Source organism: Phocoena phocoena, chromosome 8 (genome assembly GCF_963924675.1).
Source record: "Phocoena phocoena chromosome 8, mPhoPho1.1, whole genome shotgun sequence".
Taxonomy (NCBI): domain Eukaryota; kingdom Metazoa; phylum Chordata; class Mammalia; order Artiodactyla; family Phocoenidae; genus Phocoena; species Phocoena phocoena.
The window spans coordinates 45,480,064-45,505,810 of NC_089226.1; positions in this window are offsets into that span (position 1 = coordinate 45,480,064).

The following is a 25,747-nucleotide window of genomic DNA, read 5'->3' on the forward strand; positions in this document are numbered from 1 at the left end:
TTTCACAAGTGAAAATAAAACATTAAAAGATGCTGTTTCCTTATTTCTGCAAGTGCTTTAAGTTTCTTAGTATTCTAAACTTTTTTGTTGACTGTGTGTCCATAGTTCTCAAGACCCATTTCTAAAATTTAATTTCCAAAAAGAGATGCGAAATATGCACTTAAAGGAATGGTACTATTAAAACGGAGATGAATTCAAAGCATCTATATCTACAGTTCACACTGGCATTTAGGTCAGGAAAGCAAGCAGTGCATATACACATTTTTGGTTAAGCAGAGGAATATATCCTCATATATTCTGGTCAGGAAAGGTGCCAAGCTAATCAACATACAGAGAAACAACTAAACTATGCATGGTGATATCTTGCTTTTACACAATGGCTGTGGTGCAGGTATGCTGCAGGTAGCTACTACTGTTTAAAGGCACTATTTTTCATTAATATTCATAATGCACTCACAGGAGCTTTGTAACAGATGTTTTTGGGTATCCTCTCCTTATTATCTTGGCAGTCATTGTTTCCATAAGTACCAACCACACAGCTTCCTATTATTTGTCTTTGTGACCCTTTCCCTAAGGGCATTCTCTGGCCTCTGGAGCTCTTGACGCATGAGGCAGGCAGGCCAGTGAGTTAATGTCTCCAGAGCAGCCCAAAACCAATGATAGCAGGGACTGGGGGGTGAATACCTTAGGTTCTTTGTCTCTTGGGAAGACCAGTTCTGAGGCATGCTCTATGCAGCCTCTTAGACAACCCCAGTGGTACTAATAGTCGTTGGTTCCCACAGGGGAAACCTTCCCACCTGCTGCAACCTTTATTGGCTTCATTTCCTTCTTTCCTCACTTCCCCAATCCTCTACTGGTGCTTCCTAGGTCAGTTTCCAAATAAACTACTTTCACTCAAATTCTGTTTCAGGGTCTTATATGGGAACCCAAACCTCGCCTAAGTTAGTTGGGACAGAGGTGGTTTAGGAAGCAGATCCTCAATACCAGCATTTGAACTGAATGATTCACTACCAGCTGGTAGCAGGGACCCCCTTGCTGGTGGATAATGTAGGGGAGCTAATCCCTGGCAGGCTATAGCACCATAATTACTAAGACTCTCATGAGGTGGATTGGGATGGACTACAGACAGAAGTAAAATCCTATTGCTCTTGTATTTGAAAGACATGAGATTGCAGAGCTAGCTTCCATAAAACTCCATAGGGAAAAAAATTATAGACTTGGGTCAGCCAACACTCAACTCAAGATCTGGTGTAAAAATTTAAAGACCTCCGAGCAACAATCAAAATGACCTTTGTTTCCTTCAGCTACAGGGTAGACCATGCTGAAAATCAGGCCTAAGATTTAATTTTAGGAAAAGTGGATTTATAAAGGAGGCCGAATTCACAGAGCTAGCAAATCTTCTCCACTATAATCAGGATCTTTATAGGGAAAGAGTCAGACACTGAAACATTGGAGGAGATATTTGGGTAGATGCTCTTAAGAGTCTTGAACCCAGAGAATCTTCTGAAACTCTGCTCCAGAAAAAGAGGCCCTTACCCTTTCCGGTTGGAGAACAGTCGATTACCATGTTAAAGCCTCACCTCAGTAGAATGTTTTATATAGTGATATTTCCCTTCTCAAGCTCTGCTCCCATCTCCCCTCATTGCTTCTAGACAAATAATTAGGATCAAGTCTCAGTATGACTTGAGTAGAAAAGTATGATCTATGTTGTAGGATGAAATGGATGATTAATCAAGTGAACTACAGAACCTGGCTAATAAATGCTAGTAGTATCTGCAAAACATTCAGAGGAATTGGTCTTGAGATGCTAGATCAGGGAGGACGGAATGTAAGACCAGATCATTATTTCTGTGAGAGCACTCTTTCATGAGTTAATATTTAACATTCTGGCAAGTACACCTGGAGCTGATCCCAATGTGCTACTGGAATAGCTCCTTGAAGCTTGGAAAGAATGTTGGCCTAAAATAAATGATGTGAAGTTGCCGGAACTACCTTGGCAAAGCACTGGAGAAGAGTAACAAGGTCTCAGAGAGGTGGGCATGTTATAATGTATTTATTCTGTAACGTCAGAGAAACGACAGGTTGATTATGTTTCCCGGGAGAGTCCAGAAGACACTCCCTTCGCTAAAGCAATAAGGAATGTCCCCAGAGAGGTATGGCAGCTTCAGTGAGAAGCTCAGTGGTGACTGTTCTCTGTAGACCAGGTTTGAGATTGTAAATATGTTGTTGTGTTTTGCTGGGAATGACACCCTACATGGTTAAGGTTCAAGACGTGGTTGTACTATTAAATGACGTTAGTATATGTAGTGCTGAGTCCTGAATAGCTGTCATCGAAAGGTGGAAGTAAGAATGAAGCCTCCCACTTAAGCACATGGGCCTCCCACTTAAGCAAATGGGCCTCCCACTTAAGCAAATGGGCTTCCTGTCCTACTGTAGAGCCCAGGGAACTATATTCAATATCCTATGATAAACCATAGTGGAAAAGAATACGAAAAAGAATGTGTATGTATTATATATGTATAATGGAATCACTTTGCTATACAGCAGAAATCAACACAACATTTTAAATCAACTATACTTCAATAAAATAAATTTAAAAGAAAAAGAAAGTGGCCTTCCCCTTTTTACAACTTCCAGTTCTGCAGAGTTAGAAGTCTTGATACGTCTACCAGGGCACACAGTAAATCTACAGCTTCAGCTGCTGCCTGATTCTTCTCGGCTCTTATGCCCACAGGCCAGCAGTCAGAGAAGGCAGTTACTATACAGACAGGGGTAATTCATCCTGATTATGAGGAGGACATAGGGTTGCTGCTAAATAATGGAGCAGGGAGGAATATGTCTGGAAATCGTGCAACTCACTGGCCTGTCTGTTGATGCATCCCTGGTGAGAAACAAAAGGGCAATGGCAGCAACAATATCTTAATGAGGACAAGTAACCAGGGACTCAATCTCTCAGGGATAAAAGGCTGAGTTATTGCATCACACGATGAACCTAGACGAGAAGCAGTTTGGTTGAGGGCATGGAGGTAATAAAGGAGGGAAACGACAAATATCGATTATGGTTTCAAGATTAACTACAACAGTTGAGGCTATAGGCCTCCTCTTGTGGAATTGTGACAAGTGACCTCCTAAAATAATCAGTGAAAGGACAGGATGAACTTAACCTGCAGCATGAGTGAATCTGGGTAGTGCAAAGTATGGGCTATGGTAGGCCATAGCAAAGGAAGTGTCCATACGCCCTCAGCGTATGGCCTCCATTGCAATCCCCTGAAATCCCCGCAGCTCTGCCTTCAAATGTTCTCTGGGTGCATGAAGCATATTTGTCTTGCATGCTGGACAGGCGGGAGTGCTACAGAGTTAACACCTCCAGGAGCAGCCTCATCTGAGATAGACATAAACTGGTAGATAAATACTCCAGGTTCCTCACCCCTCAGGTAGGGTGAATCTGAGCCTTGCTCTATTCACTTAGAGATCCCCAGCAGGCGGGATTGGGGCAAAATTCCACACAGTGGTAACCTGCATTACCACACCCTTTTTGGTTTCCTTTCCTTCCCCGTCTCACTTCTCTACTCCTCTACCAGTGCTTCCAAAGATTAGGTAGGAGACTCAAACATGTAAACAATTGACCATGTGTCAAGAGAGAAGTCAAATGTTCAAACCAAGATATCTCTTCTGAAAACACGATTTGTTTCTAAATGTGGGGACTGCAGCTCCAATTGTATTTAAGGAAATAGAATATATGTTCCTACCATCTTCTTCCTGGATCACTGGGATCTAGCCACTTTGGACTACTTTGTTCAGCTACCTCTTCCTATTATTTGTGATATTCTTTTCTTTTCTTTGCCTGGAAACCCACCCATTCTTTAAGGATCAGCATCATGGCACAACCTTACAGCCTTGTTGATCTTTGTAGGTAATACCAATTTTTTCCAATTTGCACAGCTCTTGCTTGATTCAATCATCAAACACATGCTGCATTATAGTGATATATCAACTGTTATTTATTGAACACATACTGTGGGACAATCACTGATCTATAACTTTACCTTTATTATGTTGTTCAATTCCTTCAATGACCCTCCACGAAAATACTCATCTCCTCGATTTATATATGAAGAAACTGAAGTACAGAGATATTGAGCAACTTGGCAAAACTCGTGCAGAAACCAACCGGCAAAGCAAGGATTCCAACCCAGCAGCCTAATTCCTTAATTAGGGTGACATGTCTAGAGTGCAAATAAATAGGAATAAAGCTATGACAAGGAAAAAGTAAGGCCATAGGAGAAAGCAGTATGAGGTCCTTGTTTCCCCCATTGCAATATGTTAACCCCACTATGGAGTACAGTCCTGGTTTTATTCCAGAGGAGGGATCCTAGGAGGTACCTTTATACCACTGTTTTCATCCACCTATTAAGTCATCACTTCTCCATTCATGACTTGCACTCAGATGTTGGAACTAGCATTATACATGTGTTTAAATTCAGCTGCAGCTCAGCTTTTTCTGTCTGAAAATATTCTTGTCTTTCTGGGATCTCCAAGCACCACAAACTCCCCAAAATTATAAGAGAAAAAAGCATGAGAAATCCCAATAAACAGGTCAGAAGTGCTGATGGACTAAGCCAAAGCAACTCTCAAAGATGAGGGCAAATAACTCTGAGAAGCGTACGTACATTATTCCACTGCATTGATGAGTCTGAAATTTCCCATTTCAACAAATCAACTTACCTTGTTCTATTTGATTGCTTTTTCAGAATATTAATCCCCAGGCACAAGCCTTAGTATAGTCCTAAGTGCAGTGTCCTCACTGAAACTGTAATGGTAGACATAAGACTCTGGAATTCAAATTTCCAGCTGGCCCAGATTATGCTTTCTATTAGGACAAAATTTGCTTTCAAAAGAATTTAGAGAAACCTGATGAAAGTTCTTTTTTTAATGTGAAATGTCAAAGAGTTGCTACTACTTGTAATACAATGCAGTGTGTTCTGCTTCGTCTTGAACTTTTAAGAAGTTACCTTATGCCAGATGTATAACATCAATCAATTTGCATTTACTGAACAAATAGCTATCAAATGACTGCTCTGAGCAAGTTGCTGTGTTTGGTGCATTTAAGTAGATCACATGTCAAGGTCTCTACTAAAATGCATAGTGCTTAATATATGTTAGTTTCTTTCCTTTCTCTGTGTTAGTTGTCATGGAAACATGAGGAATAAAAGTCATGGGTCTCTGCTCTTTAAATTTGCTCTTTCCTTGGGGAAAGGGAGGTGGGTTAACAAGACAAGCAAAAGATATCTGTCTAGATCAAGAAAAGAAGGTTGTTTCTGTTTCTACTACATAGCAGTCTTCATTTTTATTTTACTGTTATAACTGTTAATAGTTATCATTTATTGCTCAGTTCTATAGTATATCTTTTCCAAACATAATGTCATTTCATCATCACTACCACCCTATTGAGGGGAGAGTGATTTCCCATTTTATGGATAAGAAAACAGAGTGATAAAAAACAATATCCACACGTATTATGTGATTCTGGCAGGATTCCTAGTCTACGTATCTGCCTTTCTGGTCTCCTAATCAAAGGACCTCATTCCTCCCAGCTAAAGTGACAGATCTAGAGATGAGCTTGTGATCCAACTGAACCATGCAGAGTCCTCTCCTGTGCCTTCCCCCATCCCCCACCAACACTTTAGGAAAGGGGTCATAGGAAATGGCCATTATTTTCTTACCCCATGTGACATGTGACAGTTAGATGGGCACACACCAATACACAGAGAGATGAAGAGGCAAGCTTGAGAGAGAGAAGGGCAGGGAGAAGTGAAAAAGAAAACAACCCATGTGACTTAGATGGGACTTGGTCCAGCTCTATGTGATTCCTGATTTAACTTTAACTTGCTAGTTTACATGAAGCAATAAATTCCTCTTTGGTTTCTTTGTTCATCGGTTTAAGGCATATTGAGTTGCTTTTCTGCCACATGAAATTCAGACTCTACTGACTAATACAGCCACACAATTAAAAGTGGAGTTAGATTTGTACCCATGTATCTCTGTACATGGTCCTCAAGGTCCATGGTTTTTTGAACCATTTTTTAATTGGGTTATAACATATAAGTTTTATGTATACAGTATTATACTTTTATTTCTGTATACACTACAGTGTGCTCATCACCAAAAGTTTAGTTTCCATTTATTATCATACAGTTGACCCTCATTACCCATGCCCTCCCCCCACCCCCTTCTTCTCTGATAACTACTATTCTGTTCTCTGTATATATATGTTTGTGTTGTTTGCTTTGTCCATTTATTTTAAATTATTTTTAGATTTCACATATGAGTGAAATCATGCTGTATTTGTACTTCCCCATCTCCTGATTTATTTCACTTAGCATAATGCCCTCAAGGTCCATCCATGCTGTTGCAAATGGCAAGATTTCATCTTTTTTAAATGGCTGATTAGTATTACATTGTGTACATAGTATTATATTGTGTCTGACACATCTTTATTGATTCATCCATTGATGGGCACTTAGGTTGTTTCTATATCTTGGCTGTAGTAAATACTGCTATGATGAACACAGGGGTACAGATATCTTTTCAAATTAGTGTTTTCATATTCTTTGAGTAAATACCCAGAAGTGGAATAGCTGAATCATATGGTAGTCTTATTCTTAATTTTTTTTAAAAAAATATTTATTTATTTATTTGGCTGCATCGGGTCTTAATTGCGGCACGCGGGATCTTTCATTGCAGCACGTGGGCTCTTTGCTGTGGCATGAGGGCTTCTCTAGTTGTGGCATGTGGGCTCTAGAGCGTGCAGGCTCAGTAGCTGTGGTGTGCTGACCTAGTTGACCTGCAGCATATGGGATCTTAATTCCCCGACCAGTGATCGAACCTGCATTCCCTGCATTGGAAGGTGGATTCTTAACCACTGGACCACCAAGGAAGTCCCTATTCTTAATTTTTTGAGGCAAAACCATAGTGTTTTTATAGTAACTGCACCAATTTACATTCCCACTGAGAGTATATGAGAGCTCCTCCAGGTCTGTAAAGTGTATTTACAATAATAACTCCCACTTAAATAGGAGATTTTTATAAGCATTGGAGGCTTTACTTCAAATATTCTCAAATATTCTATTAGTACGGAAATATGTAAAGACATGACTGATAGAAGAACGATGTTTTATGCTAATAGTAACTAAACAGTCAGTAACTCCAAAATAAATAGGTAAATAGTGACAAGAGGTTTAGAGAATAAAAATAAAGCTTACAAATGTTTTTTGGTAATCGATGACATTGTGAAGTTACTATAGAGGAAGTTCTAATAGACATATCATACCACATGTAGTATTTAAATTAATGTTTAAAAATTAATACTAAAATGCTCTTTTTTTAAAGTTTCTAATTTAAATTAGGAATTTGGGATTAACAGATATACACTACTATATGTAAAGTAGATAAACAACAAGGACCTACTGTATAGCACAGGGAACTCTATTCAATACCTTATAATAACCTATAACGGAAAAGAATCTAAAAAAGAATATATATACATATATATATATATATATATACACATGCATATATAAAACTGAATCACTTTGCTGTACACCTGAAACATTGTAAATCAACTATACTTCAATAAAAAATTAAGTTTTAGGGTTTCCCTGGTGGTGCAGTGGTTGAGAGTCCGCCTGCCGATGCAGGGGACACGGGTTCGTGCCCAGGTCCGGGAAGATCCCACATGCTATGGAGCAACTGGGCCCGTGAGCCATGCCCGCTGAGCCTGCGCATCCGGAGCCTGTGCTCCGCAGCGGGAGAGGCCACAACAGTGAGAGGCCCACGTACCACAAAAAAAGAAAAAAAAATTAAATTAAATTTTAAAAAGTGCTTTAACCAGATGGTGTTTTCAATCAAGAATCAGGAGATAGTTATTCCTAAAATTCCATAAAGTTGTGGGAATCTCTACTTTAGTGAGAGAGAGAGAGAGAATACTGAGAGGGATCCAAAAAAGATGGAAAATAAAAATTTTGGAAAGAGGAAATAAAAATAAAATACAAGATGGAAAATAAAAATTTTCCTCCAGCTCCGTTTTTCTTTCTTAAGATTATTTTGGCTCTTCAGGGTCTTTCATGTTTCCATACAAGTTGTAAAATTTTTTGTTCTAATTCTGTGAAAAAATGCCATTGGTAATTTGATAGGGATTGCATTGAATCTGTAGATTGCTTTGGGTAGTCTAGTCATTTTCACAATATTGATTCTTCTAATCCAAGAACATGGTACATCTCTCCATCTGATTCTTTCATCTTTGATTTCTTTCATCAATGTCTTATAGTTTTCTGAGTACAGGTCTTTTGCCACCTTAGGTAGGTTTATTCCTAAGTGTTTTATTCTTTTTGTTGTGATGGTAAATGGGAGTGTTTCCTTAGTTTCTCTTTCTGATTTTTCATTGTTAGTGTATAAGAATGCAAGAGATTTCTGTGTATTAATTGTGTATCCTGCAACTTTACCAAATTCACTGATGAGCTCTAGGAGTTTTCTGGTAGCATCCTTAGGATTTTCTAGGTATAGTATCATGTCATCTGCAAACACTGACAATTTTACCTCTTCTTTTCCCATCTGTATTCCTTTTATTTCTTTTTCTTCTCTGAGTGCCATGGCTAGGACTTCCAAAACTATGTTGAATAACAGTGGTGAGAGTGGACATCCTTGTCTTGTTCCTGCTCTTAGAGGAAATGCTTTCAGTTTTTCACCACTGAGAATGATGTTTGCTGTGGGTTTGTCATATATGACCTTTCTTATGTTGAGGGAGGTAGGTTCCCTCTATTCCTGATTTCTGGAGGGTTTTTATCATAAATGGGTTTTGAATTTTGTCAGAAGCTTTTTCTGCCTCTATTGAGATGATCATATGGTTTTTATTCTTCATTTTGTTAACATGGTGTATACAGTCAACCAATTTTAGAGGTCAGAGACATTTAGAGACTCTTCCCAGGACCCACAGCTGGCAAGTGACAGAGCCAGCCCTCAAACTCAAGACTGGCTGACTTAAAGGACTTTGTTTCACCATGATTCTGTGTGACCATAGTTTAGATGGCACCAATTTTTAAGATTGTATATTTATTTTGTGTATGTATCAGTTAAGGTTCAGTAGAGAGATAGTCATCATACAGTAAACAAGTAACATTTAATACAAAGAATTATTAGCTAGCAAAAAGGGATTAATTAAAGTTAAAAATAACCTTAAAGAATACAGGACTAGCAGTTGCAGGGTAAAGCCGCCACTTCTGTGGCAGAGGAAGAGCGTCCGAAGAAGGAAAACATTTGTCAGAGCCTCCCTACTTCCCGCCCTTGCCCTTTCTGCCTTGTGAGGTTGCAGTGAGAAGTGGACCATCAGTGAGGAAGTGGTCTCTCACCAGATGCCGTTTTGGATGACACCATGACCTTGGACTTCTTAATCTCCAAAACTGGGAGAAATAAATGTTTATTGTTTACAAGCCACCCATTTTACGATATTTTTGTTATAGCAGTGCAAATGCCTAATAACTTTCTCTCCTTCTTCCATGAGAGTATATATTTTTGCTGGGCATTTGGACACTCAGATAAATACATTTTCCAGCCATCCTTGTAGGTGAGCACGGCCACGTGATAAAAATTTGGCCCATATAAAGTCAACAGAAATTATGTAGGTAACTTCTGAGTGTTGTCTTTCAAAGAAAAGAATGTGTTTTCCCCTTCATCTCTGGAATGTAGACATGAAGTGGGGAGCTGGAGCAGTCACCTTGAGCTCCAAAATGGAAGCCTCATATGGAGAAGAGAAGAGTAAAATGATAGAAGGATTCTGGGTCCCAGGTAATGTTGACTTGCCCTAAGAATCGTGAACCACCTACCTGAGTATTGTTAGAACAGGGAAACATTCTATTCTGTTGAGACTCTTCAAGGTGTCTGGTAAACGCTACCATGTGTTCTTATAATCCTCTGCTTTTTCTAATCTTTAAAGTTGAGATGATGATAATAGTACCATACTTGAATGTTCTTCCTTGTAAAGATTCAACGACAGCAACAATAGCTGTGTCAGATGTTTACATGACACTTCCTCTGTACCAGGTACAGTTCTGAGAGCTCTACTTGTAGAAAAACGTCTGGCACATAGTAAGTGCAGGTGTTTGCTATTGTTATTTTCTTACTTTCTCCATGATCCCCAGGTTAACCACTGCAATTTATATTTCATTCTATTTTCTCTGAATCTCATGGGGAATTATAATTGTCAGTGTCCAATTATTTCTACATGGGCAGAAATAGAAATAGTTATATAAATAAATAACATAATTTAAAATATGACTATAGATCATATAATTTAAAGAACAGAATTATATATATTCTTAAATTTCTTTATTGGTCACCTGATAACCAGCTGTTGAAAACATTAGCAAGCTTGTGTCCATGAGAGTCAAGACATTTTTTGCTGTATGAAAGATAGCAATCTCTTTATAACGTATTGTCTCTCATAATGAAATTAAACATATCTATTATAGAAAATAAGTAAAACTAATATAAAAATCATGAATGATTCCACTACCCACTACATGGGATTGTTTTGAATATGATGTTTTGTGTCCTAAATTTCTTCTCTTAATAATTGGTAGTAAATACTTTTAAGTTCATTAAATATTTTATACAGCATACATTTTGAGGATGAATAAATATTCTGTTGTATTACTATATATCATGTGTTTTTTTAACCAAACCATTAATGATGGACATTTAAGTTATTTCAGTAGCTTTGCCTTTAAATAGTGCTACAAAGATAAATTTTTATGCACACCCATGATCAGTTCCTTAGAATAAATTCCTAGGAGTGAAATTGCTGAATCAAAAGTTAAGCAAAATTTTAAAGCAATCTTAAAATTACTTTTGGAAAGCGTGTACCAATTTCTTCTCTCATCAGTGATGTTTTGAAATATCCAAAGGGCACAATAAGATATGATCATATCTCCTATTTAAACTCACAAGCATAGCAGATCCCCTGCAGAAGGTCTTCCAACATATTTGGGGGAAGGGTGGTAAATATATGAAAAGAAGAGAAAGCTTTGCAGACACAAAACACGTGATGTCAGATTACAGCAATGTCACTTTCAGTTGGAGGAGATCAGATTGAATTCAAATGTGAGTCTTTTCTCTTCCCCTCTTCTGCAATACCCTTGAGAAAAATCAGTTTGCTCTATAATAGTTGAAGAAAAGTGTTAGGGCAGCAAATAAAAATAAATTTAAGAGAAAACAGGGTGTCCTAAGAACTGTTTTGTCTACTTGAAAGATAAAACCTGGGGGCTCTTGCAAAACCTGCTTGCCCATAATATCAGTATTACTAAAATGAATAAGTCATCTTTGTGATTTATACTTAGTGTTATAGTACATCTATGCTACCAAAAGTGCCATTACAATTTTGACTACTGAATTATCTTAGTTTGTTTTAAATCCATGGCCATAAAAGGTACTTCCCAAGACTACTGAGGTTGTTCATACCTTAACTTTGCAAAAACTAGAATTCTAATAACAGAATAAATACAGACATGACAGTTTCCTCCCCCGAAATGCTCAGTCTTCTATTTTAATTAAAAAGGGAACCAAGGGGCTTCCCTGGTGGCGCAGTGGTTGAGAGTCCGCCTGCCGATGCTGGGGACACAGGTTCGTGCCCGGGTGCGGAAAGATCCCACATGCCGTGGAGCGGTTGGGCCCGTGAGCCATGGCCGCTGAGCCTGCGCGTCCGGAGCCTGTGCTCCACAACGGGAGAGGCCACAACAGTGAGAGGCCCGCGTACCGCAAAAAAAAAAAAGGGAATCAGGTTCTTTGATATATTGCATTCGTGGAACATAAAATATGAAATATCAAGGACTATTGTGCTGTGGATTATAATTTTAACATGCCATTTTAAAATACTTTCTTATACTATTTTTTTAAGGTTACATGCCATCTCATTCCCTTCTTTCATTTCTTTTGTTCCCTCCGAAGAACGCTAGACTCCCATAAAAGAGGCATTCTATAACTGCTTTTTAATTTACTTTGACCTTAAATTAGAGTTTAGGACATTTGTCAGTACTGTGCTATCCTCATTCTTGGGGATTTGGGTTAGAGGATGGGGTGGGATTTTTACCTTAAATACTTTCTAATAAAACAGTAAGAATAAAATTCTTAATCATGGAGTTGCTGAATGTATTGAATGAGAGAATCTATTTGAAGTAGAGTCCCTGAAATCTTGAACTAAGGGAATGTTAACTATTATTATTCTGATATGAATTAAAATTCAAATTATCACAAGGCAAAAGTAATACCTTGACCCTATGTGTCAAGGGTCTGTTCTGTGGCAACCATATATTTAGATTTAGAGAGATCAGACCCCATCATTCTTGTTCTAAGAGAATGTGAAGCACCACAAGTGTTGGAGGAGGCTCATCTGGCATATCTTAATGTATGCCTCCATTCATTAAGCTCCCTAGATGGGAGCTCTGTGTTTGTGAGGTGTATGTGTGTGTATGGGTGTGTGTGCCTGCACGTGTGCCGCTGTATTGTGTTTTAATTCAGCTATGCTTACACTTTGGATTCGTTTGCTCGCCTTAGGAGATTCTAACTGACAGCAATGGAATGTTAATGTGATTTAAACAGAATTTCCACCTGTGTCCATTTGAAGGTCTCTTTCTCCCTCCCTTCATGTGATTTCTGGGATGTCACACACACACAAAACTTGAGAGACTCAGGTGGAGGTAATGAATTCTGTGAAAATTGAAAAACAAAATAATATAACAAGGAACAGGATTTCCTTGAACTCTAGAGCATAAAAGTCACTGAATATTTAATAATAAACCAGCCTTCATTTTAATCCCAGATTCTATTTTTCATCATGTTATTGCACTTTTATATATTACACATTATCAGTTTGCATAAGAGAAAATTACATAGACAAATTTCTTATTCTATTGATATGGCATTTGATTTTTTTAGATCTATTTGGTTTTTAATAATCATTAAAACAAATAGAAATTATTAAAGAGCTTTATGTGAAACAGAACAAACACTTAGGGAAGCATTTTCATTTCTATTGTTCCACTCTATGCTCAATTAAAAACAACCACCACAAAAAGATGTAGGAGAGAGTTAGCTTCTCTACAAAGAATCTATTTTCTTACAAAGAAAATTTTTTTTAGTATCATGCCTGTTAAGAAGACACAAATTGAAGATGGACTATTTTTAAACAATGTAGGGGTCTGTTCTGTTCTCTAGGACATGATGGAGATGCTAGGAATAAATACAATGCATAGGATGCCCTGAGTCATTAACTGCTAAGTCAGAATTCTAATAGGAACAGCCTACTGAGGTCAGCTAAAAAGTACACTAACGGCCCTGGCCTTGGATTTGATTCTCTTGTTGCATCCCAGAGGTGCTTTTGTAAGACATTAGTAAAAATAGAAAACCCAACCTTTTTTACACATCATCCCCCAAACGAGGCTGCTTTAAAAACTTTGAGTGAAAATGTCTTTAGGTTTTTATCCAAGCCACTCATTTTACAGATGAAATTGAAGTTCAAGGAGGTTCAGTGACATATGTGAGGTCACGCAACTAGCTAAGATATAGAAAGATGGCTAAAAGCTACATCTCCACTGTTCCACTAATAATATCTCCTTCCATTGAGAGTCTGTTGGGTACCAGCCATTCTACTAACATTAGTTTACTTAATTGGCATTGCAAACTTGCAATGTAGATTTAAATTCACGTTTGACAAGTATAGGAGCATAGGCTTAGAGAGGTTACTCACTTGCGTGAGGTCACACAAAAGTAAAAATGGGTTCAAATCCAGTTCTGACCCTTAGCATAGAGTCTTTCTGGTACTCTGCTCTAACTCCTTCATAACAGCCCCTTGATTCCATCCTGCTCTCTCTAGTATTGAAATAATATTTCATTGTGCTCCTGGCTGGTTTGCTGTGTACCAAATTTCTGATAAGAAGTCAGGCAGGCACAATCAAATATGAATGTATATATGATACCTATATATAAAAAACATACATACATATAAAACATATGTATTATACAGTAATATGTATTACATATAATATCCACATCTGCATCTCTAACATAGCTGGTCTATACAGGCTCAGAAGTGGCTCAAGGCAAATTCCAAATGCGCTTAGCCATTCTCCTTGATAAGTCAAATCGAAAGGAAAGTTGATGGCTGCGTAGAGGGGCTGACTCCGCAAAAGAGGGTCCTGAGCAATAGGGTACTGATAAAGTGACAATATTTTGTTAAATGCTTTTGTATCTTTATTCAATTTTCACAAGCAATGATTTCTTTTTCTTATATAAATAAATAACTTATTATTCATCTCTAATAACAATAGAATCAATTTCAGCATAACAGTATTCCAAATATCTACATCTTGACATCTTAAAGTTAACAATCCTATGTATCATCATTTAGAAGGCTTAATATGCTCTAACATATTTAAAATATTTTTGCTTGTTTCTTTTTTGTTCAGGTTCATTGAGAAATAATTGACATACGTCACTGTATGTGTTAAGGGGTACAGCAAAACTGTTTGATTTACATATGTTGTGAAATGATTACCACAACTGTTTTAGTTAGTGTTCATCATCTCATATAGATACAATAACAGGGAAAAAATTTTTCCTTGTGATGAGAACTGATAGGATCTATTCTCTTAACAAGTTTCCTATATATCACACAGCAGTGTTAAGTACAGTCATCTACGTTGTACATTACATTTCTAGTACTTATTTATCTTATAACTGGAAGTTTGTAATTTTGACCACCTTCCTCCAATTTCCCCTCCCCTCCCACCTCTGGTAGCCATAAATTTGATCTCTTTTTCTATGAGTTTGCTGGGAATTTTTTTGTTTTTTTAGATTCCACCTGTAAGTGAGATCATATAGTATTTGTCTTTGTCTGATGTATTTCACCTAGCAAAATGCCTTCAAGGCCCATTCATGTTGTTGTAAATGGTAGGATTTCCTCATTTTTTTAATGGTTGAATAATATTCTGTTGTATATGTATATCAAAACTTCTTTATCCATTCATCCATTGATAGACACTTACGTTGTTTCCATGTCTTAGCTATTATGAATAATGCCACTATGAAATGGATGTGCAGATATCATTTCAAGTTAGTGTTTTCATTTTCTCAGGTTATATTCTGGGAAGTGAAATTGTTGGATCACATGACAACCACTTATTTCACTGATAAGAAAATTGAAGCCCTGAGATTCAAATGTAATTAAGGTATCGGTTATTCAGAAGCATAATCAGAACTTCTCCTCCTCCTTCAGAAGCCCATCACTGCTTTTCTAATTATTCAGGCCTTCTATTAGTGTACGAATTTCTTTAAATGTGGACGTGGTATAGGTTGGCTATGAAAATGTAGAGCCAACAGAGGAAATGAAAGGATGAAGGAACTCAAATCTTAAATGCCCATTGACAGACAAATGGATAAAGAAGTTGTGGTACATATTTACAATGGAATATTACTCAGCCATTAAAAGAAACGAAACTGAGTTATTTGTAGCGAGGTGGAGGGACCTAGAGTCTGTCATACAGAGTGAAGTAAGTCAGAGAAAAACAAATACCATATGCTAACACATATATATGGAATCTAAAAAAAAAAAAGAAGAAAAAAAAGAAAATGAATTTTTAAAATATGGGGATCCAGGTCTTATTCTTTTAAAAAAAAATTTCTGTTTAAAATTTTCACAGGTAAAATTCTGTTTTTTATTTTAAAAATACAAAATAACAGACAAAAAGAGCAGACAGCCCCCACCAAAAAAACCCACCTTCATCATATTCACACTACTGAAAGATATACTCTGTTGATATTTTGATACATATATATATATTTCTAGACTATTTTCTATGTATACACATTTTTCTTTTCTTTTAAAAAATTTTTAAAACTTAGTATCAAATTATATATACACTGTTACCCTAAATAATAAGATAATTTCTTCTATGTACAGAACCTTTTTTTTTTTTTTTTAAACATCTTTATTGGGGTATAATTGCTTTACAATGGTGTGTTAGTTTCTGCTTTATAACAAAGTGAATCAGCTATACATATACATATGTTCCCATATGTCTTCCCTCTTGCGTCTCCCTCCCTCCCACTCTCCCCATCCCACCCTTCCAGGCTGTCACAAAGCACCGAGCTAATATCCCTGTGCCTTGCGGCTGCTTCCCCCCAGCTATCTACCTTACTACGTTTGTTAGTGTGTATATGTCCATGACTCTCTCTTGCCCTGTCAAAACTCACCCTTCCCCCTCCCCATATCCTCAAGTCCGTTCTCCAGTAGGTCTGCGTCTTTATTCCTGTCTTACCCCTAGGTTCTTCATGACATTTTTTTCCCTTAAATTCCATATATATGTGTTAGCATACGGTATTTGTCTTTTTCTTTCTGACTTACTTCACTCGGTATGACAGACTCTAGGTCTATCCATCTCATTACAAATAGCTCAATTTCATTTCTTTTTAAGGCTGAGTAATATTCCATTGTGTATATGTGCCACATCTTCTTTATCTATTCATCCGATGATGGGCGCTTAGGTTGTTTCCATCTCCGGGCTATCGTAAATAGAGCTGCAATGAACATTTTGGTACATGACTCTTTTTGAATTTTGGTTTTCTCAGGGTATATGCCCAGTAGTGGGATTGCTGGGTCATATGGTAATTCTATTTGTAGTTTTTTAAGGAACCTCTATACTGTTCTCCATAGTGGCTGAACCATTTCACATTCCCACCAGCAGTGCAAGAGTGTCCCCTTTTCTCCACACCCTCTCCAGCATTTATTGTTTCTAGATTTTTTGATGATGGCCATTCTGACTGGTGTGAGATGATATCTCATTGTAGTTTTGATTTGCATTTCTCTAATGATTAATGATGTTGAGCATTCTTCCATGTGTTTGTTGGCATTCTGTATATCTTCTTTGGAGAAATGTCTATTTAGGTCTTCTGCCCATTTTTGGATGGGGTTGTTTGTTTTTTTGTTATTGAGCTGCATGAGCTGCTTGTAAATTTTGGAGATTAATCCTTTGTCAGTTGCTTCATTTGCAAATGTTTTCTCCCATTCTGAGGGTTGTCTTTTGGTCTTGGTTATGGTTTCCTTTGCTGTGCAAAAGCTTTGAAGTTTCATTAGGTCCCATTTGTTTATTTTTGTTTTTATTTCCATTACTCTAGGAGGTGGGTCAGAAAAGATCTTGCTGTGATTTATGTCATAGAGTGTTCTTCCTATGTTTTCTTCTAAGAGTTTGATAGTTTCTGGCCTTACATTTAGGTCTTTAATCCATTTTGAGCTTATTTTTGTGTATGGTGTTAGGGAGTGATCTAATCTCATACTTTTACATGTACCTGTCCAGTTTTCCCAGCACCATTTATTGAAGAGGCTGTCCTTTCTCCACTGTACATTCCTGCCTCCTTTATCAAAGATAAGGTGTCCATATGTGCGTGGGTTTATCTCTGGGCTTTCTATCCTGTTCCACTGATCTATCTTTCTGTTTTTGTGCCAGTACCATACTGTCTTGATTACTGTTGCTTTGTAATATAGTCTGAAGTCAGGGAGCCTGATTCCTCCAGCTCCTTTTTTCGTTCTCAAGATTGCTTTGGCTATTCAGGGTCTTTTGTGTTTCCATACAAATTGCGAAATTTTTTGTTCTAGTTCTGTGAAAAATGCCAGTGGTAGTTTGATAGGGATTGCATTGAATCTGTAGATTGCTTTGGGTAGTAGAGTCATTTTCACAATGTTGATTCTTCCCATCCAAGAACATGGTATATCTCTCCATCTATTTGTATCATCTTTAATTTCTTTCATCAGTGTCTTATAATTTTCTGCATACAGGTCTTTCGTCTCCTTAGGTAGGTTTATTCCTAGATATTTTATTCTTTTTGTTGCAATGGTAAATGGGAGTGTTTTCTTGATTTCACTTTCAGATTTTTCATCATTAGTATATAGGAATGCCAGAGATTTCTGTGCATTAATTTTGTATCCTGTTACCTTACCAAATTCATTGATTAGCTCTAGTAGTTTTCTGGTAGCATCTTTAGGATTCTCTATGTATAGTATCATGTCATCTGCAAATAGTGACAGCTTTACTTCTTCTTTTCCAATTTGGATTCCTTTTATTTCCTTTTCTTCTCTGATTGCTGTGGTTAAAACTTCCAAAACTATGTTGAATAAGAGTGGTGAGAGTGGGCAACCTTGTCTTGTTCCTGATCTTAGTGGAAATGCTTTCAGTTTTTCCCCATTGAGGATGATGTTTGCTGTGGGCTTGTCATATATGGCCTTTATTATGTTGAGGAAAGTTCCCTCTATGCCTACTTTCTGGAGGGTTTTTATCATAAATGGGTGTTGAATTTTGTCGAAAGCTTTCTCTGCATCTATTGAGATGATCATATGGTTTTTCTCCTTCAATTTGTTAATATGGTTTATCACATTGATAGATTTGCATATATTGAAGAATCCTTGCATTCCTGGAATAAACCCCACTTGATCATGGTGTATGATCCTTTTAATGTGCTGTTGGATTCTGTTTGCTAGTATTTTGTTGAGGATTTTTGCATCTATGTTCATCAGTGATATTGGCCTGTAGTTTTCTTTCTTTGTGACATCCTTGTCTGGTTTTGGTATCAAGGTGATGGTGGCCTCGTAGAAGGAATTTGGGAGTGTTCCTCCCTCTGCTATATTTTGGAAGAGTTCGAGAAGGATAGGTGTTAGCTCTTCTCTAAACGTTTGATAGAATTCACCTGTGAAGCCATCTGGTCCTGGGCTTTTGTTTGTTGGAAGGTTTTTAATCACAGTTTCAATTTCAGTGCTTGTGATTGGCCTGTTCATATTTTCTATTTCTTCCTGATTCAGTCTTGGCAGGTTGTGCATTTCTAAGAATTTGTCCATTTCTTCCAGGTTGTCCATTTTATTGGCATAGAGTTGCTTGTAGTAATCTCTCATGATTTTTTTTATTTCTGCAGTGTCAGTTGTTACTTCTCCTTTTTCATTTCTAATTCTATTGATTTGAGTCTTCTCCCTTTTTTTCTTGATGAGTCTGGCTAGCGGTTTACCTATTTTGTTTATCTTCTCAAAGAACCAGCTTTTAGTTTTATTGATCTTTGTTATCGTCTCCTTTATTTCTTTTTCATTTATTTCTGGTCTGATTTTTATGATTTTTTTCCTTCTGCTAGCTTTGGGGTTTTTTTGTTCTTCTTTCTCTAATTGCTTGAGGTGCAAGGTTAGGTTGTTTATTCGAGATGCTTCCTGCTTCTTAAGGTGGGCTTGTATTGCTATAAACTTCCCCCTTAGAACTGCTTTTGCTGCATCCCATAGGTTTTGGGTCGTTGTGTCTCTATTGTCATTTGTTTCTAGGTATTTTTTTATTTCCTCTTTGATTTCTTCAGTGATCACTTCATTATTAAGTAGTGTATTGTTTAGCCTCCATGTGTTTGTATTTTTTACAGATCTTTTCCTGTAATTGATATCTAGTCTCATGGCGTTGTGGTCAGAAAAGATACTTAATACAATTTCAATTTTCTTAAATTTACCAAGGCTTGATTTGTGACCCAAGATATGATCTATCCTGGAGAATGTTCCATGAGCACTTGAGAAAAATGTGTATTCTGTTGTTTTTGGATGGAGTGTCCTATAAATATCAATTAAGTCCATCTTGTTTAATGTATCATTTAAAGCTTGTGTTTTCTTATTTATTTTCATTTTGGATGATCTGTCCATGGGTGAAAGTGGGGTGTTAAAGTCCCCTACTATGAATGTGTTACTGTTGATCTCCCCTTTTATGGTTGTTAGTATTTGCCTTATGTATTGAGGTGCTCCTATGTTGGGTGCATAAATATTTACAATTGTTATATCTTCTTCTTGGATCGATCCCTTGATCATTATGCAGTGTTCTTCTTTGTCCCTTTTAATAGTCCTTATTTTAAAGTCTATTTTGTCTGATATGAGAATTGCTACTCCAGCTTTCTTTTGGTTTCCATTTGCATGGAATATCTTTTTCCATCCCCTTACTTTCAGTCTGTATGTGTCTCTAGGTCTGAAGTGGGTCTCTTGTAGACAGCATATATAAGGGTCTTGTTTTTGTATCCATTCAGCCAATCTGTGTCTTTTGGTGGGAGCATTTAGTCCATTTACATTTAAGGTAATTATCGATATGTATGTCCCTATTACCATTTTCTATATTGTTTTGGGTTCGCTACTATAGGTCGTTTCCTTCTCTTGTGTTTCGTGTCTAGAGAAGTTCCTTTAGCATTTGTTGTAAAGCTGGTTTGGTGGTGCTGAACTCTCTCAGCTTTTGCTTGTCTGTAAAGGTTTTAATTTCTCCATCAAATGTGAATGAGATCCTTGCTGGGTAGAGTAGTCTTGGTTGCAGGCTTTTCTCCTTCATCACTTTCAGCATGTCCTGCCACTCCCTTCTGGCTTGTAGGGTTTCTGCTGAGAGATCAGCTGTTAACCTTATGGGGATTCCCTTGTGTGTTATTTGTTGTTTTTCCCTTGCTGCTTTTAATATGCTTTCTTTGTATTTAATTTTTGACAGTTTGATTAATATGTGTCTTGGCGTGTTTCTCCTTGTATTTATCCTGTATGGGACTCTCTGTGCTTCCTGGACTTGATTAACTATTTCCTTTCCCATATTAGGGAAGTTTTCAACTATAATCTCTTCAAATATTTTCTCAGTCCCTTTCTTTCTTTCTTCTTCTTCTGGAACCCCTATAATTCGAATGTTGGTGCGTTTCATGTTGTCCCAGAGGTCTCTGAGACTGTCCTCAGTCCTTTTCATTCTTTTTTCTTTATTCTGCTCTGCAGTAGTTATTTCCACTACTTTATCTTCCAGGTCACTTATCCGTTCTTCTGCCTCAGTTATTCTGCTATTGATCCTATCTAGAGTGGTTTTAATTTCATTTATTGCACTGTTCATCGTTGCTTGTTTCATCTTTAGTTCTTGTAGGTCCTTGTTAACTGTTTCTTGCATTTTGTCCATTCTACTTCCAAGATTTCGGATCATCCTTACTATCATTATTCTGAATTCTTTTTCAGGTAGACTGCCTATTTCCTCTTCATTTGTTAGGTCTGGTGGGTTTTTATCTTGCTCCTTCATCTGCTGTGTGTTTTTCTGTCTTCTCATTTTGCTTATCTTACTGTGTTTGGGGTCTCCTTTTTGCAGGCTGCACTTTCATAGTTCCCGTTGTTTTTGACGTCTGTCTCCAGTGGCTAAGGTTGTTTCAATGGGTTGTGTAGGCTTCCTGGTGGAGGGGACTAGTGCCTGTGTTGTGCTGGATGAGGCTGGATCTTGTCTCTCTAGTGGGCAGGTTCACATCTGGTGGTGTGTTTTGGGGTGTCTGTGGCCTTATTATGATTTTAGGCAGCCTCTCTGCTAATGGGTGGGGTTGTGTTCCTGTCTTGCTAGTTGTTTGGCATAGGTTGTCCAGCACTGTGGCTTGCTGGTCGTTGAGTGAAGCTGGGTGCTGGTGTTAAGATGGAGGTCTCTGGGAGATTTCCACCGTTTAATATTATGTGGAGCTGGGAGGTCTCTTGTTGACCAGTGTCCTGAAGTTGGCCCTCCTACCTCAGAGGCAGAGCCCTGACTCCTGGCTGGAGCACCAAGAGCCTTTCATCCACACAGCTCTCTTCAATTTGGGATCATTCCTTGTCTATTCATGTATTCCACAGGTGCAGGGTATATCAAGTTGATTGTGGAGCTTTAATCCACTGCTTCTGTGGCTGCTGGGAGAGATTTCCCTTTCTCTTCTTTGTTCTCACAGCTCACAGGAGCTCAGCTTTGGATTTGGCCCTGCCTCTGCGTGTAGGTCGCTGGAGGGCGTCTGTTTTTTCGCTCAGACAGGACGGGGTTAAAGGAGCCTGTGATTCGGGGCCTCCGGCTCACTCAGGCCAGGGGTTGGGGGATGGGGGAAGGAGGGGCACTGCGTGCGGGGCGGGCCTGCGGCGGCAGAGGCAGCGTGACGTTGCGGCAGAGGCCGGCGTGAGTTGTCCCGGGGAAGTTGTCCCTGGAACCCGGGAACCTGGCAGTGGCGGGCTGCACAGGCTCCGCGGAAGAGGGGTGTGGAGAGTGACCTGTGCTCGCACACAGGCCCCTTGGTGGCGGCAGCAGCAGCCTTAGCGTCTCCCGCCCGTCTCTGGGGTCCGCGGTTTTAGCCGCGGCTCGCGCCCGTCTCTGGGGTTTGCACTTTCAGCCGCGGCTCGCGCCCGTCTCTGGAGATCCTTTAAGCAGCGCTCTTAAACCCCTCTCCTCGCGCACCAGGAAACAAAGAGGGAAGAAAAAGTCTCTTGCCTCTTCGGCAGGTGCAGGCTTTTCCCCGAACTCCCTCCCGGCTAGTCGTGGTGCACTAACCCCTTCAGGGTATGTTCAAGCCGCCAACCCCAGTCCTCTCCCTGAGCTCCGTCCAAAACCAAGACCCGAGCCTCAGCTCGCAGCCCCGCCCGCCCCGGCGGGTGAGCAGACAAGCCTCTCGGGTTGGTGAGTGCTGGTCGGCACCGATCGTCTGTGCAGGAATCTCCCCGCTTTGCCCGCCGCACCCGTTGCTGTGCACTACTCCGCGGTCCCGAAACTCCCCCCTCTGCCTCCCGCAGTCTCCGCCCGCGGAGGGGCTTCCTAGTGTGTGGAAACTTTTCCTCCTTCACAGCTCCCTCCCACTGGTGCAGGTGCCGTCCTTATTCTTTTGTCTCTGTTTTTTCTTTTGCCCTACCCAGGTACGTGGGGAGTTTCTTGCCTTTTGAGAGGTCTGAGGTCTTCTGCCAGCCTTCAGTAGGAGTTCTGTAGGAGTTGTTCCACGTGTGGATGTATTTCTGGTGTATCCGTGGGGAGGAAGGCGATCTCCGCGTCTTACTCTTCCACCATCTTCAAGGTCCCCCCCTACAGAACCTTTTTTTAAAAAACAGTGCTCACTCCCTTTCTTCCTTCCTTCCCCCCTTCCTTCCTTCTTCACTTTCTTCCTTTCTTTATTATTTTTGTTGTAATAGAATTCTTTCTTCAAAAGCAATTTATTTATTCAACAAGTTGTCAGCAGTATGGAGTTGCTGTGGATAAAGCAGTGAGTAAAGCAAAGTCCCTGTTCTCATGGCGGTTGCATTCTAATGGTTAATAATGAACAATATGCAAATATATATATGTTAGATGTTAATGAGTTTCAAGGAAAAAAAATAAAGACACGTAAGAGGGAGACAGAATGTTCATTGGGGTCCCATTTATATAAATTAGTCAAAGAAGTCTTCTATAATGGGGCAACAATTGAGCAGAGATCTAAGCAGAGTTTCTAACAGAAATTAAGCCATGAAAATGCCTGAGAGAAGAAAATTCCAGAAGGAAAGAATGAGAAATGCAAAGACACTGAAGATTTGCACATACTTGGAGTGTCTAAAGAAACCTCAAAGAGGCCAGTGTGACCTGAAGACACTGAGCAAAGGGAGGACAGTAGCATATGAGGTAAGAAAGGAACTGCGGAGACAGAAGAAGTTGTAGTACTTTTTACCTTGACTTTTAATTGGAATAAAATAGGGAGTGATTAGATGGTATTAAGAAGAAGAGTGACATGATCTAATTACATTTTAAGAAAACCCCTCTGGATGCTGAATGGGCAAGAGTTTATAGGGTCAGAGATAAGCAGAGAGACCAGGTAGGAGATCACTGTGATGATTCAAGGGAGTGACGATGTTGGCTTCAGAGCAGCAGTGGAGGAAGATTTGAGAAGAAATGAAAAGATGTGAAATAAAGAAGGAAGGAAGATGACTTGATGAAAAAAATATAAATTGCCTGCCAGCACAAAGAACTCATTTGAAGTTGGTGGTTATGAATTTAAAATGAGATCAGCAAGTATAGTTGCTTCTTTTTCTCAGTCACATTCTGCTGTGCAGGTTCAGGTTCAAGTAGGAAGAGATTTAGATTCAACCTGAATTGGTGATTTAATAAGAAAGTACAACCAAGGAAAAGAGGCAAAATGGGAATGGGAGTGCATGTAAGAGAGTTAATATAGTAACTGACAATGGAGTTTAAGTGGATAAGGTGGAAAGTGAAGATGTGAGGAGATGAGGGACAGTAAGGAGGTGGTACTATAGGTTTAGATGGGGTCAAAGGATTGTTTATGGAAAGTGAAACTCGTTACTAGTAACAGCGGGGCTAGGGGAGACCTCAGAGGTGAGTGGCTGAGGTAGGTAGAAGGACAAGATCACTAAAGAAGATGAGGTCCATGATATTAGAAAATTTATCTATGTGCCTACTGAAGTCACACACAAAAAAGATAATAGCACAGGTGTAATCAGAAAATGGTGGCGAGCCGCAGGACAAAATCTTTAAATAAAGAGGAAGAGCGTTGTTTTGGAAGTTTTGTGTCTCTCCAGGAAGGGGAGAGAATAGTGGTATGTTGGAAAAACACTCAAGCTGGCTTCATTCATTGACTCATTCACTTGGTCTTTATTGAGTCCTCCAATGTGTCAGGGAGTGGTGATATCAAAAAGTATAAAAGAAAGATTCGGCTTCCCCGGGCTTCTGACTAGTGAAAGAGACAGGAAACAGATCATTAAAGCTGTGTTCTATGTGATCATGAACATGTAATCACCAGTCATGAAAACAATAACGAAAGAGTCAGGGGAGTTGGAGTTGGAGAAACCTTCTCAGGTGAGGTAGCAAGGAGCCCTTTGAAAGACAAGTGTATCTTTCAAGACAGATAAAGAGGTTAGGACATCTGGCAGAGTCAGAAAGTGTATTAAAATGAAGTGAAATGTGAGGGGAGAGTTAATTGGCAGATCACTTACTGTGTAAGTAGTATAGAAGCTGTCAAGCTGGGTCTGAAACACGAGTCCAAACCACGGTAAGGATGTCTTATGTTGTGAGCAGTTGGAGTCACCATCGGTTTTAAACAAAGGAGTGACCACCAGGTCTAGATTTTAGAAAGCTCTGCCTGTCGTATGGAAGATGGATTGAAAGCAGCACTGGGGGTGGAAGACAAATTAGGATGTTATTATAATAATCCAAGTAAGAATTGGTAAGGGCCTCAGTCAGCAGGAATAATGGCTGTGAGTGTATAAAGTTGCAACAGATATTTTTTTAAAGTGTATCATTAAATGTTTTTCAGTATATCCACAAAGTTGTCTGACGATGACTACAATCAGCTTTAGAACTCTGTCATTACCCCTGAGAGAAACCCCATAACCATTAGCAGTCACCCCCAATTGCTAACCCCCTCCCCATTCCTTAGCAATCACTAATCTACTTTCTATCTCTGTGGATTTGTCTATTCTGCACATTTTTTATAAATTGAAACATACAATATGTGGTCTTTTGTGACTGCCTTCTTCACTTAGCATTCATGAGCAAGTTCTTTTGTGCACATATGTTTTCAGTTCTTTTGGATATATACCCTAGGAGTGGAATTTTTGGCTCACACAGTAACTTTATGTTTAACTTTTTGAGGTACTGCCAAATTCTTTTCCAACATGGCTGTACCATTTCACATTCCCACCAGCAACGTACGAGGCTTCCAATTTCTCAACATCCTCATCAACAATTCTTAGCCTCTCTTTTGGACTGTAGCTCCCCTAGTGGATGTGAAGTGGTAATTCATTGTGGTTTTGGTTTGCATTTAACTGATTTCTAAGGATATTAAGTACCTTTTCATGTGTTTATTGGCCATTTGCATATCTTCCTTGAAGAAATATCTATTCAAATCACTTGAGCACTTTAAATTGGGCCCCTTG